Genomic DNA, 16,183 nt, shown 5'->3' on the forward strand with positions numbered 1-16,183 from the left:
ATGTATTCTTATTTTCAATCGTGTATTCAGTGCTGTGAAGCACTGTGCTAAGGTGTGGGTCACAGTGGCGACCTGAGCACAGTCCCTGTCTTCAGAGCCAGTCTGGTGTGGGTACGGACAGTGGCAATCACAGTTCAGTGTGGTAGGAGCTATCACAGGCAAGAATACCGGGTAACAGGGATGGGGAGTACAGTGCAACTTTGAGCAGTCGGGCGGGGGACTTCTCAGTGGAAGAGGTTTCTCCCTAGATTCCTGCAGTACAGAACAAGAGGTTCCAAACAATTCTGCACACTGGAATCATTGGGGAAGATTAACCATCCCCCACCCCATGCTTGGGTCCCACCTCAGACTCGTTTAATCGGGATGTCTGGGGTGGGAGTCTAACTCAAATGGTATAGGATATGACCCGGACACTGGCATTTCAAAAAGCTTCCCATGTAACCCTAGTGTGCACCAAAGTTTGGGAACTCTGATGTGGAGAATGCTGGAGTGCTCTGTTCAGACCTCCTCTTTGGCGTGGATGCACTGAACTCTCATGCAGAGAATGCTGGCTGCTGAAAGCTCATAGCTGTGGGCCTCACTGAGAATTGCCCTAAGTAGAGGGAACTTCCCCATGCAACGTTTCCCTTTCCAGATCTTTGCAGAGATACAAACTCCTGGCCCCTTGCCTCAATTTGAGATAATTCTGATGGTTCATCCTAGTTTCAGAGCTTCCTCTAGGGTCGACTGAGGCCTCAGTGCAAGCCACATATGAGTCAGCTCTTCCCACTGCCCAGTCTTGCCTTCCTCACCTTCTTAGAGGCCCATCTCCCAGAAGTTCCCTGCAATAAACCTCCTACATGCAAATCCCTGGCTCAGAATATGTTTCCAGGAAAACCAGTCTAAAGCAATGAGTAAGAGTTAGCACAACAAAGATGAGGTGCGAGGGTTACAGATAGGGAGAATTGCACCTGCAGAAGCCCAGATGAAAGTGAGACTGCCGAATTTTAGGGGATGGCATATAAATTAACATGGCTGGAGTATAGAGTTGGAGGGTGGGAAAGATCAGAAGATATGGAAGACAGGATCAAATATGCCCGAGGCTGCCGGATGGATGGACTCCCTAGGTTAACCAAGGATATCCTTTAAGCTTTTTAAAGAACTTATATGATTATCCCATAAATATCAGAGCAGGGCTTGAGTGCCAGACAAAGGGTCTTGAAATGTGGTCAGCATATGCTCATCCCAATCCAGCTCCCCAGGTGGCCACATGTGCAAATGAGAGAACGTAGGATATCCTGCTGCAGTGGTGCATGAGTGGACACAGGTCCTTATGAACAGCCAGTGCACACTGCTGAGGATGACTGGGAGGCCAGAGGACCCATGGTCGAGGGAAGGGAAGCCTCCCTAAGATAAGAAGGCACAGCTGAAGGGGCCTCTGGAAGGCTGCATTCCAACAGCAGTGGGCCCTGGGGATGGATCCCCACAAAGGACAGGGCTTATGCCTTGGTGCTCAGTTGAAGGGACCAGCAGACCCGCGTTCTTTTTCTGTAATGGATTGTAATAGCACTATTCGTGTGGAAGGAATCAATATATTTTTAGAGTATTGTATTATCATATATTATCTATAAATTAGGTAATATATATGAGAGTACTTGGTAAATGGAAACAGAGCTGTACAGATGAAAGGCATTATGTCTTCTTCTACGGTATTTATGTAAATGAGCCGACAGGGATGACTCTCATCTGGAAACTGTAAATCCCTGTACAAATGAGAAGCCGCATAATTAGGTATTTCACAAGGTACCCTGGACCCCGGGCAGACGGGTCCTGGCTTCCATTCCACAAGGGCAGCTCTCTCCCAGCAGAATGAGTGCTGTGTGCAGAGCGAGTGGGCTGAAATCTCACGACACTCCATTCACAGAGTCGTGGAATAACAGTATTCAAGCTGAGCAATTTGCAGAGAGTAAATTAAGGGGAATAAAACTCCTGTAACAGACCCTGGGAGGAGGGAGGAGACAAAGAGGAAGAAGTAGGAGGCAGGCAGAAGTTTTTTAGCGATGCCTTCCTTTTGAGGTAATCTGTTACGTGCAGCCTGCAGGGAATCAGAGCCAGGCCAGACTGCACCACTGCAGAATGCTCTTCTAGGTGGGATGTTGAGTTTACACATTCACAAAAGGCTTCTAGTCTCCAAAAACCTTCTCCAAGGTGCAGCCTCATGGAGGATGCTGTGATAGGCTACACGGCGCGGTGTACGAAGGAGGCTGACGCCCAGGAGCTCTTCGAGGATTCACACTTTTTTGCCTATGAGGAGGCTGGTCCTAGAAGGAACCGGTCTTTGAAGGGAGTTCCGAGGGTGAAAAACCTCCCTTGGGTTCAGTGGCTCAGCTAGCATCTTTAATATTTCATATTACTGTGATTCCAGCTGTCACTTCTCATTCAGCCAGTGCTCAATGAGTGGCTGTCCTTTCCAGGCCCGGGGCTAGGCGCTCTGCATGCACCGTCTCTGCATCCCTTACAATACTGCAAGGCAGGTACCATGAGTATCTGCTTTATAGATGGGACACGGAGGCTTCAAGAGGATGGATAACTACTCCGCCCAAGCAGAGGAGGCAGGCAGCGGTGAACACAGCTCACTAGAATCGACACTCTGTGCAGCTGCCAACATCTCGCAGCTTCAGCAGCCCCTAAATTCCATCCTTCGCCCTCACCCCGGCTTTGCCTCTGCTGTGAGTTGGGTGCTGATTTCTCCTTCTCACTCTGGCTGTGGCTACTGTCTCCAGGTCTGCTCAGTGTGGAGAGCACCTCCTGCCCTGTCAGCTGACATCCCTGCTGGTCAGTCCCCTCCCCAGGGCAAGTGGGTCCTGCTGTTTCCTCAGCATGGAGCCCCTGCCCTTCTATAAGGAAAAGGTTTAGTCAGAAAAGCTCCCAAGCCTTCAGGAAAGCCAGGTCGGGGCTGTTATCAGAATTGGGTCCCCAGCAGAGTTCATGTGTCGGAGCCCTACACCCGAGTACCTCAGAATGTCATTGTATTTGGAACTAGGGTCTTTAAAGAGGTGATCAAATTAAAATAGGTCCTATGGGTGGGTCCTACTCCAATATGACTGGTGTCCTTATAAGAAGAAGAAACTTGGACACACATACAGAGGGAAGATGACGGGAGGGGAAGTGGCCATATAGAAGCCAAGGAGAGAGGCCTGGAGCAGATCCCTTTCTCACCGCCCGCGGATGCCTGGACCTCGGACTCCCAGCCTCCAGGACTGTGAGGCGCTGCCTGCCTGCTGTGGAAGCCCCGGCCTGTGGCACCGTGTTCAGGCAGCGCCAGGAACTGAATACAAGGTCGTCTCCAATCTGCATTCCCCACACCCACACAGGCTGTCTCGGCTGTGCCCACCTCTGCTCCACCCTCTCCCGCCTGTTTTGGCTGCTTGGCATTTATTTAATCCTCCTGTCCCGCTGACAGGAGCCGCTCTGAGCCACAGTACGACAGGAAGCGTGACTCCCTTGCAGAACTCTTTCCCACTGGGCTTCCCCGGGCAAGGCAGGAGCAGGACTGACCGACCGGCTGGCTGAAAGGCAGCTGAGCGATCCCTACCCAGGGCTGACTGAGCGAGCAGGGAGCCGCGCACTAACCATGTGCCCTCAGCCCTCTTCCCTTCTGCAGGGACACAGGGGCCATTTCCAGGAGGTCAGCACCTCTGCCTCACTACACCAGTGGTGGAGGCCAGAGATGTCAGAGCAGCGCCTGGGTTGAGACAGGAGCTGAGATCCCATGAAGATGCTGCCCATGGCCAAACCAGCACCACCCCAGAGGGCAGTGTGCTGCCAGGAAAATGCCTGGGTGTGAATCCCAGCTCTGCTGTTGATTGGCCGTGTGAATTTAGGCAAATTACTCAACCTCTCTGAATCCAGTTTTCCCCATTTGTAAAATTGCAATTCTCATTTAATACGATTGTTATGAAGAGCATATAAGAAACCACAGATGAGGCCAGGTGTGGTGGCTTACCTGAGGCCAGGAGTTCAAGACCAGCCTGGCCAACATGGCAAAACCCCATCTCTACTAAAAATACAAAAATTAGCCCAGTATGGTGGCACATGCCTGTAATCCCAGCTACTCGGGAGGCTGAGGTGGGAGATCACTTGAATCCAGGAGGCGGAGGTTACAGTGACCTGAGATCACACCACTGCACTACAGCCTCAGCGACAGAGTAAGATTCTGTCTCAAACAAACAAAGAAACAAAGGAAAAAACAAACAGATGAAATGGGTTCTGTAAATGACGGGCACAATAATCACCTACCAGGTTAGGCGGGATAGAGAGAAGAACTGGGAAGCCATCCTTAGTGGCGCTAGGCTGCTCTGGAAGGATGATCCCATGAAGGAACACCGAGTAACAGAAGCCTCCTTCAACTTTCCAAATGAGCCTCAAAACATTTTTAAAAAGGTGCTGATTCGAGAGCGCCTTTCTGTTATATTGGTTCAGAAACAATGTGTTTTCTGTTTTCCTTCCAAATTGTTAGCAGTTATTGAGAGCACTTTTGTGGGCTATGTTCTAACCACTTTCTAAACACTTATGTTAGCTCAGTTAGAAACTAAATCGTGTCCCCCAAGATTCATACGTTGAAGTCCTAACCCCTAGTACTTGAGAATGTGTTTTTGGAAATAGGACCATTGAAGAGACGATTAATGAGGATGTTAGGGTGGGCCCTAAGCGAATCTGACTGGCATCCACGTTGCCATCAGAGTTCTTTCTCTAAAATAGAACCACAGCTAATGATAACTGAACACGCCTATGTTCCAGGAATGTTACATGAGTCCTTTGATTTCATCACCTGATGAAGTCTCAGAGTCTCCCTTAGTACCCGAGGCTGTTGATAGCCCTTGCTTTCTTGTCTGTCAGCCTCACGTCTGATCCCCGCTTCCCTGTCCCCCTACCTGACACATAGCCCATGCTTCAGGCTTATATAACCTCAACCTCATCCTGGCTCTCTCCTCTCTCTGTAATAGTCCTCAGCCTCAAATGCTTTCTCCACCCACCCAGCATAACAAACTCCTATGCATCCTCCAAGACCCAATTTCTTCTATTTGTTGTCATGCAGTACCCAGAAAATACGCCTATTAAAATACTTATCCCAATGTATCACCTCCAACGTGTTTTCACGTCTCTGTCCAGCACCAGCCTGAGTGATAAGGAGGGCTGTCTGTTCATTTTGTATCTCCAGCATCTAGCACATCAGTGATGCACAGTGGGCATTAAAGAAATCTGTGTGGAATTTATTCATCTATTTCTGTCTTTTTCTTCTCCTTTTGAATTCTGGCCTTTTCATTGTATAAACAACTGACTATTCTATCCCTTTTTAAAAAAAGACGGTGTATCCAGGAACAGAAATCCAAACACCGCATGTTCTCACTGGTTAAGTGGTGGTGGTTGAACAATGAGAACACACGGACGCAGGGAGGGGAACATCACACAGTGGGGTGGGGAGCAAGGGTGGAGAGCATTAGGACAAATACCTAATGCAAGCGGGGCTTAAAACCTAGATGACCACTATGGCGCATGTATACTTATGTAACAAACCTGCATGTTCTGCCTGTGTATCCCAGAACTTAAAGTAAAATTAAAATAAATAAATAAAAAGACAGTGTATCTTTAAGAAGAGCACTAGACACAGCACTGTTGGTTCCTGTGGTGGGCAGCCTTTGGGATGGTCCCGAGTCATGCCACCTCCTGGTATTCACACCCTCATCTAATTCCCTCCCCTGGAGTAGGGGCTGGATTCATGGACTCACTTCTAACGATTAGAAGGCAGCAGAAGTAATGAGTTATAAAAAGACTAGGTCACCTTTAAGACTGGGTTATAAAAAGACTTGGCTTCTGCCTTGGGGCTTTCTCTCCCTCAGACTGTTCACTCTGGTGGGAGCCAGCGCCCATGTTGTAAAGTAGCCCTGTGGAGAGGCCCACACGGACCCATGGGTGTGTGTGGAATCAAATCTTCCACCATTTCTGCCTTGAGATGACTGTATCCCCAGCTAACAGCCTGACTGCAGCCTCACAAGACACCCTGAGCCTGAGCCAACCAACTAAGCTGCTTCCAGATTCCTGGCCCTCAGGACCCGTGAAGCACTGGGTGACTGTTGTCTTAAGCCAGTTAGTGTGGGGTCATTTGTGACTCAGCAATAGACAACTAATATAATCACGTGCTCCAGATGACTTTCCTGTGCTGCTCCCTTCTAACTCCTGCTGCACCATGTGAGTGAGCACATGGGCAGAAACCATCTCATGTTTCCTAAGGTGGGAGTCAGCCCCCTCCTCAGAAGTAGATGGCAGACTCCTTGAAGGCAGGGACTGTATCCTAAAAGCAAATAGACATTCTTCACAGAGTATTTATGGAATTAACTTGGAAGAATTTTCCCGTTTCTTAGTAGAAAACCAGTAGGAGCCATTACTTTGCTGGGGCAATTGTTTCTGGTTTTCTCTGGACCAGCCTAGGAAGCATGAGCCTTCTTCCAACTGTGTTGTTTTTATTTGTTAACAGTGAAAAAAAAATAAGAGAAAGGTTTTTGACCAAATACCTATAAGCTTTTTTCAATTACGTGGTAAAGTTATTTAAGCTGAACTCTTTCGCAGCACTGGTCCCTTTCTTTCTCCTTTTTGAATTGCTAGATGGGAGAGAAAATGGTCTTTGGATGATAAAGCCTGTCTCCAGGTTATCTTTGAGAAAAATGTAATCCACTGTATTCTTCTGCTCCTAGTTTTTCTCCTGCCTCCTGATTTTCTTGGCTCTTATCTCCTTTTCACAGTTGGCCACCTGAAGAATTTCTCCCTCCCTAACTCCCTGACCCTCATTTTTGGGAGTTTGTTCATGGCACTTCCAAGCCACCTCACCTCTGATGCTTGACACTGGAGTTGACTAAAAGCTGGCAGAGGGGACAAGCTTCTAGAAAGTGATCTTTTCCAGTTGACTCAATAATAACTTGGCCCAATAGCAAACCTAAAGAGTTAAGAATTCATAGTCTGATGTTGGCTTGAAAGGGCTGTATCTAAACTCTTTCTAACTAATAAAGAATGGATGCTTTGTTAAATGTAGAGCTCTCTGGACCAGGGACGATCTTGTACTGTATTTTTTAATTTCCTTCTTTTTCCTGAGAATGGAACTAACATTTTCCAAATGATGGAGACAGGCTTCATGGGGTGTGTGTATGTGTCTGTGTTAAATTATTTTCTAAAATGTATTTATGGTCTAGGTGCGGCGGCTTACACCCATCTGTAATCCCAGCACTTTGGGAGGATGAGGTGGGCAGATTGCTTGAGCCCAGGAGTTTGGGAACAGTCTGGGGAACATGGCAAAACCTCATCTCTATAAAAAAAATATGAAAATTAACTAGATGTGTTGGTGCATGCCTGTAGTCCCAGGTACTCAAGAGGCTGAGGTGGGAGGATCGCTTGAGCCCAGGAGGTGGAGGCTGCAGTGAGTCATGTTTGCACCACTGCACTCCAGCCTGGATGACAGAGCAGGCTAAAAAATAAAGAAAATATAAAATAAAATAAAATGTATTTAGGAGTTTTTCTCTTCTAAGTTCAGATACTTTACTTTGTCTATAAATTACATCCTCATCTTCAAAGTGCACTTGATCCTAAGAACTGTGAAGACCTTCGCGCAAAAGTGAAAACATTTAAAAAGGCACCACGAGTTACCATTCATGTGCGCAAAAGTTATCTATTACTTTTGAACCTGACTCCGCTTACAACCTCTATCCTGCGTCCACCGTGGCCTTTGCCTGGTAAGAGTCAGCACCGTCATTTCTGTTTTCTATCCCTCTTCCAGGATGGGGGTCATTGTACCGGGTTAGTGGTTAAGTAAAGCAAATAACAACCATAGTCAAATACTGTCGCTGTAACCATAAGCTGCTGGAAAACTCTTAACTGGATCTACCAACTACTGATTTAGGAAGCAATAATAGTAAGAAAGTAAAGAAGTGTCTGGAATTTCAAATCAAAATAGTATTATTTGCTTATTTCAAAGCAAGTTTATTCTATAAATCCAGGAGTTGGGCACATTTATCCTTAAAGTATCAGGTAGTAAATCAATGAGATAGCTTTGCCACAATTTCCCCTGAAGTGATAGTATCATAGAACTGGCAGATTGTTTTTCTAGAAAGTTTAGCAAGGATATTTTTTACAACGTTCCCCAAAATTATTCAGTTCAGAATTTACATAGCATGCACATTAAGACTGGTTTAGAGGAGAATTACTGAAAGGAATTAGCTGCTTATATGGCAAAAATACCACCAACGTGGAGATGAATAGTCCACTCTTGCCTTGCAAAAGTGGATGTAATAGTTTTGTTACAAAACTTCCTGCCCCAATTCAGCCAATTTTTCCTGCCAACAGAACCAGCGTGGGCCCGTGGGACTCTTCGCGTCAGGACCCCCTGGATCCCTTAGCATCCGTTCCGTCACAAGCAAGCCTCAGAGCCCAGCGGAGTAAACATACGATAAAACAAAGCCCTGCTGCTACTGAAACAGCAGAGCACGTGCAGCCAATTGATTTAAATAAAGCATGTCAAATATTTGCTTCAGTTTAAATTCATAAAATGCCATTTCATTAAATTGTGTTTTCATTTATGTCAGGCAACTGTCATGCCAAAGCTATTTTTTATTATTTTAGAAGTTAGAAAATGTAGAAAAATACACTTTTAGAATAAAATACTGTCATGATAATGATATTTGAGCCCTGTAATATCGATTTTATAGAGGAATGATGGATTGTGAAGTCTAAGGTTTTATTGTACTGCAATTAGAATAAACATTCATGAAAGGTCTTTACACCCCCTCTATGATGACCCTGTGACAACCGCCATTTGGCACCTCTGAGAGGTAACGCCCCTGGTTCTCATGACTCAAGCACATCTTGTAGTGAGCAGGCCGAGGTCAAGACAGAGATGCTAAGGAAAATAGGAAGCCCTGCCTGAAGGGGAATTTAATTTGTGAGTCATGGGGCTACCACTTCTGACTCCTGGGTCTGCTTCTCACACTGACAAATCTCTGAGTTCCTCTTCCCTTCCTCTGACCGCTAGTGAGGTGATCACGGACTCTCCTCCCAGAAAGGCACAACAATCCTGAATTTTAGAACTCTTTCCTGGCATTGTTTTCTGGTACACAATGACTTCTCACTAAGCATGATATTATCACATTCTTTTTGAAGAGCAAGACTTCTCATCCATTCCTAAAGTCAACAACCCATGTTGGGTAACCACTCTGAGCCAGCACTTTAATAGGTGCTACAGCTATACAATGATTGAGATAGAATCTCTTGACTTCGGAAAAACTTATCGTCTAATAGGTAGAAATATTCATTTAAAAAATTCCAACATAAATGGATGTTGCACTTACCCCTAGAACATGCCTTGTTGGAATAGAACTCTCTGCACCCTAGAAAGAAGCGTGTTAAAGGGCCAGAACTATCTGGGGAAAGTGAGCCATTTAGAAGGAGAAGCACGCTCTCCAAAGGAGTTGAGATCCGTTACCATTTCAAGTAGTCAGGAGAGGCATCATCTTGAGGATTTCACTAAAACTGATGTTTCAATGAGATCGACTCTCAGTGTAAATTAGAAATATTTTTTAAAATCTTTATCAGACACTCAAAGTTACAAGGTTTTCTTTTTTATTTTCTGGCTATTGGGGAAAAGCAATTTTAAAAATATGTCGATATAGGATAGCAACTCTTAGTAGATTCTTTTGGTATTCACCAAACGAATTATCCTCCCTCCGACATATCCCTATGGAGATGGGAGATGAGTACTATAACCCTAGGCCCCTGAACCTGGTGAGAACAGCTGACCTGACTTGGGTCAGTCATACTCTCTGCCTGGGAATTTAGAATGGGTACTTAAAGAGTGCTAATCTGTGTTCAGTGTCCAGAGGATAAGCACCTTCGGGAGTTGCGTAGAGTCCATCACATGCATGAAAACACAGAGAGAAGAGAGCGTTGGTCACAGGAGAAGCAGAAATGAGAGATGGAGAGAGCACACTGTAGGATCCTGGAAGCACACTGGTTCTTGGGGTCAGTCCCTTCCCAACACTTGCCCTTTGCCCTTTTGTTCTGCAAGACACCCAGGGGTCCTGCCACACATTTCCTCTTTCAGGTAAGCTGGCTCCAGTTGGTTTCTGTAACTTCCAACCAAAAGCTCTCTGGTTTAGGTATGGTCTACTCTAAATGACTGAATGGACCAAGGCATCAGCCATTTCCTCACTCGGATGCTACAGAATTTCAGGTCAGTACAGTTCCCTGGTCCCAACTTACAGCTACTGATTCTGAATTGCCTAAGGTACGGGTCCAGATAACCACATTTTGTAACAAATTCTTAGGATGTTCTGATGAGTTGCCAGGTTTTGAATTGCTGCATTCCATGGTAATCCTTGCAATGGGATTCCTGCTGTGTATCAGGTGCTTTCACGTGAGCTGTCTCTCTGTCTTCCCCACTATACTGTGGTGTAGGCATTATTTATTGGCGGAAACGTTGATTCATCTCCTGATGTTTCCTCCCATATGGAGGCAAGTCTATGAGCTGTAACTCTCCTGTCTCATCTCCATTCCCTTACTCACCAGTGATCTATCTGCTTGCTAAGTGTGCAAGAAGAAATTGAACACATGTAGTCTAGGCTCTTCCTCTTCTTCCTTTATGGAGTTAGCCTGCCTGCAGAGTAGGTGCTCTCAAACACACTCCTCCTTCCCAGAAATCCCTCCCCACACGCTCTGTCCCTGCCTGCCTGCAGGGGGCTGCAGTGGAGGGACCCTTCCAGTGCTGTGCAGCTGTGACTGGGTAGCAAGAAGCCCTCCTCATCTCAAGGTTCAACATTATAGGTGCGGGTAAAACTAACATCACGAAATAACAGTTTACCAAGGTGAAATCTTGGTCTTTACCTTGCCCTCTTCTTTGTCTTACATTTCTATTTGTTCAGAGCTCTGACAGGGATGAGGGGTGCCATTGATTGGGCTCCTCAGGACCCCTTTCTTATTAAATGTTTCCAGATAAAATCATTTTTCAACACCAGAGTTTAAGCTCTTTCCTCTGCCCCCTCAGGGAACCTCTGGAGAGGGCTTCTCAAACTCACTGCATATACACATCTAATCCCCCAGAAATTTGTGGAAATGTAGATTCTGATTCTGAAGGTCTGGGATGGGTCTGGAGGGTCTGCATTTCTAAAGAGTTTCCAGGTGACTCTGATGTCACCATTGGAAGGTCCACACTGGACCCATCAGGTTATGTAAAGGATCACTTCTAGATGTCCAGAGCCATGTAGATTGTGATGGGCAGAATAATGACCCCTCAAAGACACCCATGCCTTAGTCTCTGGACTCTGTGAATATGATACCTTATATGGCAAAGGGGACTTAATGTTGCTAATCAGGTGACCTTAAAATAGGGAGATTAACTTAATGAACTAGGTATTCCTAGTATAATCACAAGAGTCCCTAAAAATGGAAGGGGGTGGCACAGAAGAGGAAATACGAGCGATGTTATGTGAGGACTCCATCTGCCATTGCTGGATTGGATATGGAAGAAGAGGGCACCACCAAAGAGCATGGGTAGCCTGTACCCTGCGTGGAAAATGCAAGAAAACACGTTCTCCCTCAGAGCCTCTGGAAAGAACGCAGCCCTGCCAACCGTTTGGTTTTAGCTCAGTGTGACCTGTGTAGGCTTCTGACCTACAGAGCACTAAAACAACACATTTTTATTGTTTTCAGCCATGAAGTCTGTGGTCATCTGTTATGGCATCAATAGGAAATCAATACACAGATACTTCCCTTCCAACAGCGTAATCTCTAAACCTGGACTATCTCAACCAGGGAAGCAGCCTGAGAGTTTTATGTGTAGGGAGATACTTGGTAAAAACATAGTGTTCCTTGATGAAAAAGTCTAAAGTTTTAAATGCCAAAACTACCAGACGGAGTGAATAGGACCAACTAATGCCTGAACAGGCTTGATTTTAAGTTAAGTGAGCATGACGAGCACATTGTTAAAAACTCAGACCTGATTAAATCTCTGATGAGGCACAGCGTGATAAATGCCAGGCGACCACAGCTCTGTGAAAACCAAATGCAGTGTGCAGAGCGGGGGAGATTTCCTGTGGGGCTGGATGCCTGCGCCGAGGAAGGCAACATGGTCACCACGTGGTTTGTGCTAACAGTGGTTTCCTGCCGCAGGGAAACGTCTCGTCCATGCTGCCCAGTCTATTTTTTCCAGATAAAGAGTGGGAGGATAAAGAAGTTGCGATGGTATCACTTACTGTGGGGAGACCCACTCGTTCTGGGCCAAGTCTTCATCAACTGAATGTCAGGTTATGAAAATAAACTTTTTAAATGCTTCTGCCCAGAGCTGGAGAATGGAAGTGTGGCTGCCGGAATTAGCATAAATCATGTGATTGGACGTATTTATTTGTTCAGTCATTATTTGTTGAATCCTGTCATTGGCCTATTCATTCACCAAATATTTGCTATGCATCTACCCTATGCCCAGCATGGACAATACAAGGTGAACCGCTGTGTAGTCTTACTCTTGAGGAGATGTCAATCTAGTTGAAGAGAAAGATCTGTGCTCCCACTTACAGTACTGAATGGTCTGTTCAATAAATGAGCTCTGCCTTCAGATGCTAAGGAAACATGGGTGCCCAATTCAGTCTAGGTTTGGGGGTAAAGAGGGAATCAGAGACAGTTTCAGGAAGAGGCAATGTTCAGGATGAAATTTAAAAGGAGAGAAATAGGTTGGAGCGGGCACTCTAGTGGGAGGAACATGGCACTATAAAAGAGCATAGAACATTCTAGACTTGGGTGTGGCCAGAATACAGGGTGCATTCCTATAGGGGACTAAGAAGAGATAAGGCTGGAAAGACAAGCCTGGTCCCGAAGTGCTGTGCGTTCCTTGCTAAGAAAATGAGAACAGTGAAAATGGTTAGTGAGTGTTAGGCAGTGTGATGTGGCCAGGTTTGGGTTTGGGGAAAATCACCCTGGCGGCTGTGGGGAAAGTGTCCTGACCAGAGGCAGGCTGGATGCAGGTGGGCCAGATGGGAGCAAAGGGAATTTCAGAGTCTGAATGGGGCTACGGGCATGGATGCTCTTTTTAAGGACAGACTCACCTTAGGACTAAACTAAACTTTATTCTAAATTGGGATGAGGGCTTCAAAATGTATTCAGCTCACTTGAAAAAGCATGAAGGAAATAGTAGGAAAGTGGCAAACGTGGAAGGCTCTTGGTGGTGGCTGCAATATGTTCTTTAGGCTCCTAAAGAGTTTGTGGACTGAGAATGGATGGATGTGAGGACTGTGTTTAATATCCAATTTTATATTGTTGTCATCTGTTGTGATTATAGGTTTGCCTCTTGGTTTTTCATTCAGAACCATTTATTCAGAAAATTTCTTATTCAGAAGTCGAGTTCATTCCTCATTAATTCAGTGGTGGCTTTCTGTAACCTAGTGATTGAATTACTTAATAGCACCTGCCTGAATTGATTAACATAAGAGGAAGCCATGGGTTATATTTGATATAAATGATTTGTTTCCTGAAGTTGTAATTTTATTAGGGGGGGGGACCCAGTGAACCACCTTTGCAAATGAAGGCAAGGTCCTGGTTTCTGTGAGGTACCTGGGAGGTTAATGAATGATTAGCAGCTAACAAATGACGGCATGGCCCAGGAGGAAAGTGGCATTTCTCAAGTGGTGGGTCAGCATCCTGGAAAATGAGGAATGGTTTCTAAGAGACTGTGTGGTCCACTTCCTGATAAGGTTGGTGACCAAGGAGAGAGGGAGAAATGACCGTGCTCATGAAATCACTGCCTGACACACCCTCGATCTAATTGCTTGAACTATTCCCATATGGACCAGGCAGGGGTTGAACTTCACCACTCCCTTCTGGGTTTCTGTTTCTCTGAGGCAGATCCAGGAAGACTGGTACCAGGGGACCCAAGTATTTCTGAAGTGACTATGGCAGTATACTAGGATCTTTCAATTAGCTGCTGATTTAAGAGTTTGAGTCAGAGGGAACAGGAAGAATTAGGGCACTGTCTATTAAGAAATATTCTTTTATTTTGTTCAGCAATTGAAAAAATATATTTGTAGTGTATTGTTTAGTAGTCATACCCATTTTCTAACTTTGTTGATAGAAGTATAAACATGTGGACATGTGCACAACTTATATGTCACGTAAAGACAGAGATAATTTGTACTTGCCAAGACATAAATTAAATATTTTCATGATTTTGGCACTTTTTAACCCCTGAGATTTCTGAAGCACAAACTAGCACATCTGAAAGCTGAGAGAGAGAGAGAGAGAGAGAGAGAGAGAGAGAGAGAGAGACCTTCAAATATAGCACAGTGGTGCCAACCCCTCACCTCTAAATCCATATCCATCCCCACAACTAGAGGTGCTGAAATATCCTTTCTGGACACTTTCCCCCACCTCCCCCCACCATTTCCTCCTCTGCTCTTCTCACATATGCTTCAGCTCCTATACTGCTTTATCTTTATATTCTAGAAAAAATAGGGGCCTATGGCTCAGTGCTGCCTATCACCATAGCGGTATTCTAGGAGTTCTTTTCTGGGAGACTGTGTAAGTCAATTGTGTGACTTCACAGGGGAAAAGTACATGCCATGTGCAGGTGGAGGAGAAGGCAGCTGGAGGATGACTTTTTCTACCCAAATCCCTACTCCAAAATTTGGTTTGTCCTACTCCCATGAAATATGCCCTCCCTACCTCTTCCCTAATCTTCTCCTTATAAGGGACACAGGTTGACATTTAGGCCGTTGAAAAATGGAATAATTTCATGGGAAGTTTTTTTTCTTTTCTTTTCTTTTCTTTCCTTCCTTCCTTCCCTCCCTCCTTTCTTCCTTCCTTCCTTCCTTTCTCTCTTTCTTTCTTTCTTTCTTCTTTCTTTTTTGAGATGGAGTCTCACTCTGTCACCAGGCTGATTTCTGTGAGATCTCAGCTCACTGCAACTTCCACCTCCCTGGTTCAAGCAATTCCTCTGCCTCAGCCTCCTGAGTAGCTGGGACTACAGGTACCCACCACCATGCCCGGCTAATTTTTTGCATTGTAGTAGAGATGGGGTTTCACCATGTTGGCCAGGACGGTGTCCATCTCTTGACCTCGTGATCCACCCACCTCGGCCTCCCAAAGTGCTGTGATTAGAGGTATAAGCTACCGTGCCCAGACTCATGGGAAGTTTTTAAAATACATATTCCTAAATCCAGTCCCCAGCTGATAGAACTGGACTCTCCATGAGGTGAGACCTAGGAATCTGTATTTTTGTAAAAGCTATCCTACTGGTTTTGGTACAGTTGGTCAAAAACATAGCATTTAGGTACCAGAGGCAGAGAACCTGTGTTTCATCCACTCCTCCTCGCACAGATGATAAATCTGTTTAGCTGTCTCTGATCCCCTTATTTGCTGTGTGTCTTGCTCACATCTCCAGCATGTGTGACGTGGGTCTGGGATCATTTCTCTGTTTGTAGCTAGTTTACCCACTGTGCATGTTTCCAGGCTGCTCAGCACAGAAACATCAGCAGCATTGGAGATCCCAGTACATACCCATTCCCTAGGTTCCTTGCCAGAACCCAGGGTGCTAGGCCAGCACAAGCTGCAATGGAGACTCTGACCAATTAAGGAACTCCAAAGCCTTGGAGAAATAAGCTCCTACTTCTCTACTTAGGAGGAGTGCTGATGGTTTAAGTAAGTAAGTAAATAAATAAATACCCCCTTCATTCATTCACTTCTTCTGAAAACTCACAGATTTCCCAGATATTACATTCCTTATAGAAATATAATAACTGTAAGCAGATGTGTTTACACATCTGTAAGCACATATATTTTCATGACGAATTTAAGAGCAAAATTTAGAGTGCAAGCTTGAATTGTTGCTTCAGCCAGGTCTGTTCATCCTGGACTGGCTTCACACACAACGAGAGCAGCTGAATTAAGCCAAGTCACCCACAAAGCCAGGTCTAGTGAACGTCTTTCAGACCGCACAGTCCTGGGACACACAAATATGTCCACACAGGTCTGCCCTCGATCCCATCCCCATTCCTCCTCTCATCTCTCCCCACTACAGTCCTAAATACCATCACACAGCTCCTGATTTTCATGGAGGTCATCGTCTTTTCCATTAATGTCATTATCATATTCCAAGGTCCATTAGAACTCCTGCTGTAAT

The 16,183-nt window shown here is 45.4% G+C and overlaps 1 protein-coding gene and 1 long non-coding RNA gene across 8 annotated transcripts in view; one reads left to right on the forward strand and one right to left on the reverse strand.

The window, feature by feature from the left end:
* Positions 1 to 16,183, forward strand: part of LOC105711646 (uncharacterized) — a 313,477-nt gene that overhangs the window by 284,148 nt on the left and 13,146 nt on the right. For 2 of the 5 annotated variants that reach the window (XR_010340439.1, XR_010340438.1), the window contains one exon: positions 7,603 to 8,361. The exons of 1 other annotated variant lie outside the window; for it this stretch is intronic. This is a non-coding gene — a long non-coding RNA (uncharacterized LOC105711646). 2 more of the 5 variants (XR_010340441.1, XR_010340446.1) reach the window with 2 other exon arrangements.
* TNR (tenascin R) overlaps positions 1 to 16,183 on the reverse strand; it is a 429,814-nt gene that overhangs the window by 180,592 nt on the left and 233,039 nt on the right. The gene's annotated exons all lie outside the window — the stretch shown is intronic.

This window comes from Aotus nancymaae, unplaced genomic scaffold (assembly GCF_030222135.1).
Source record: "Aotus nancymaae isolate 86718 unplaced genomic scaffold, 86718_ANA_hifiasm-v0.15.2.pri h1tg000108l, whole genome shotgun sequence".
Lineage (NCBI taxonomy): Eukaryota > Metazoa > Chordata > Mammalia > Primates > Aotidae > Aotus > Aotus nancymaae.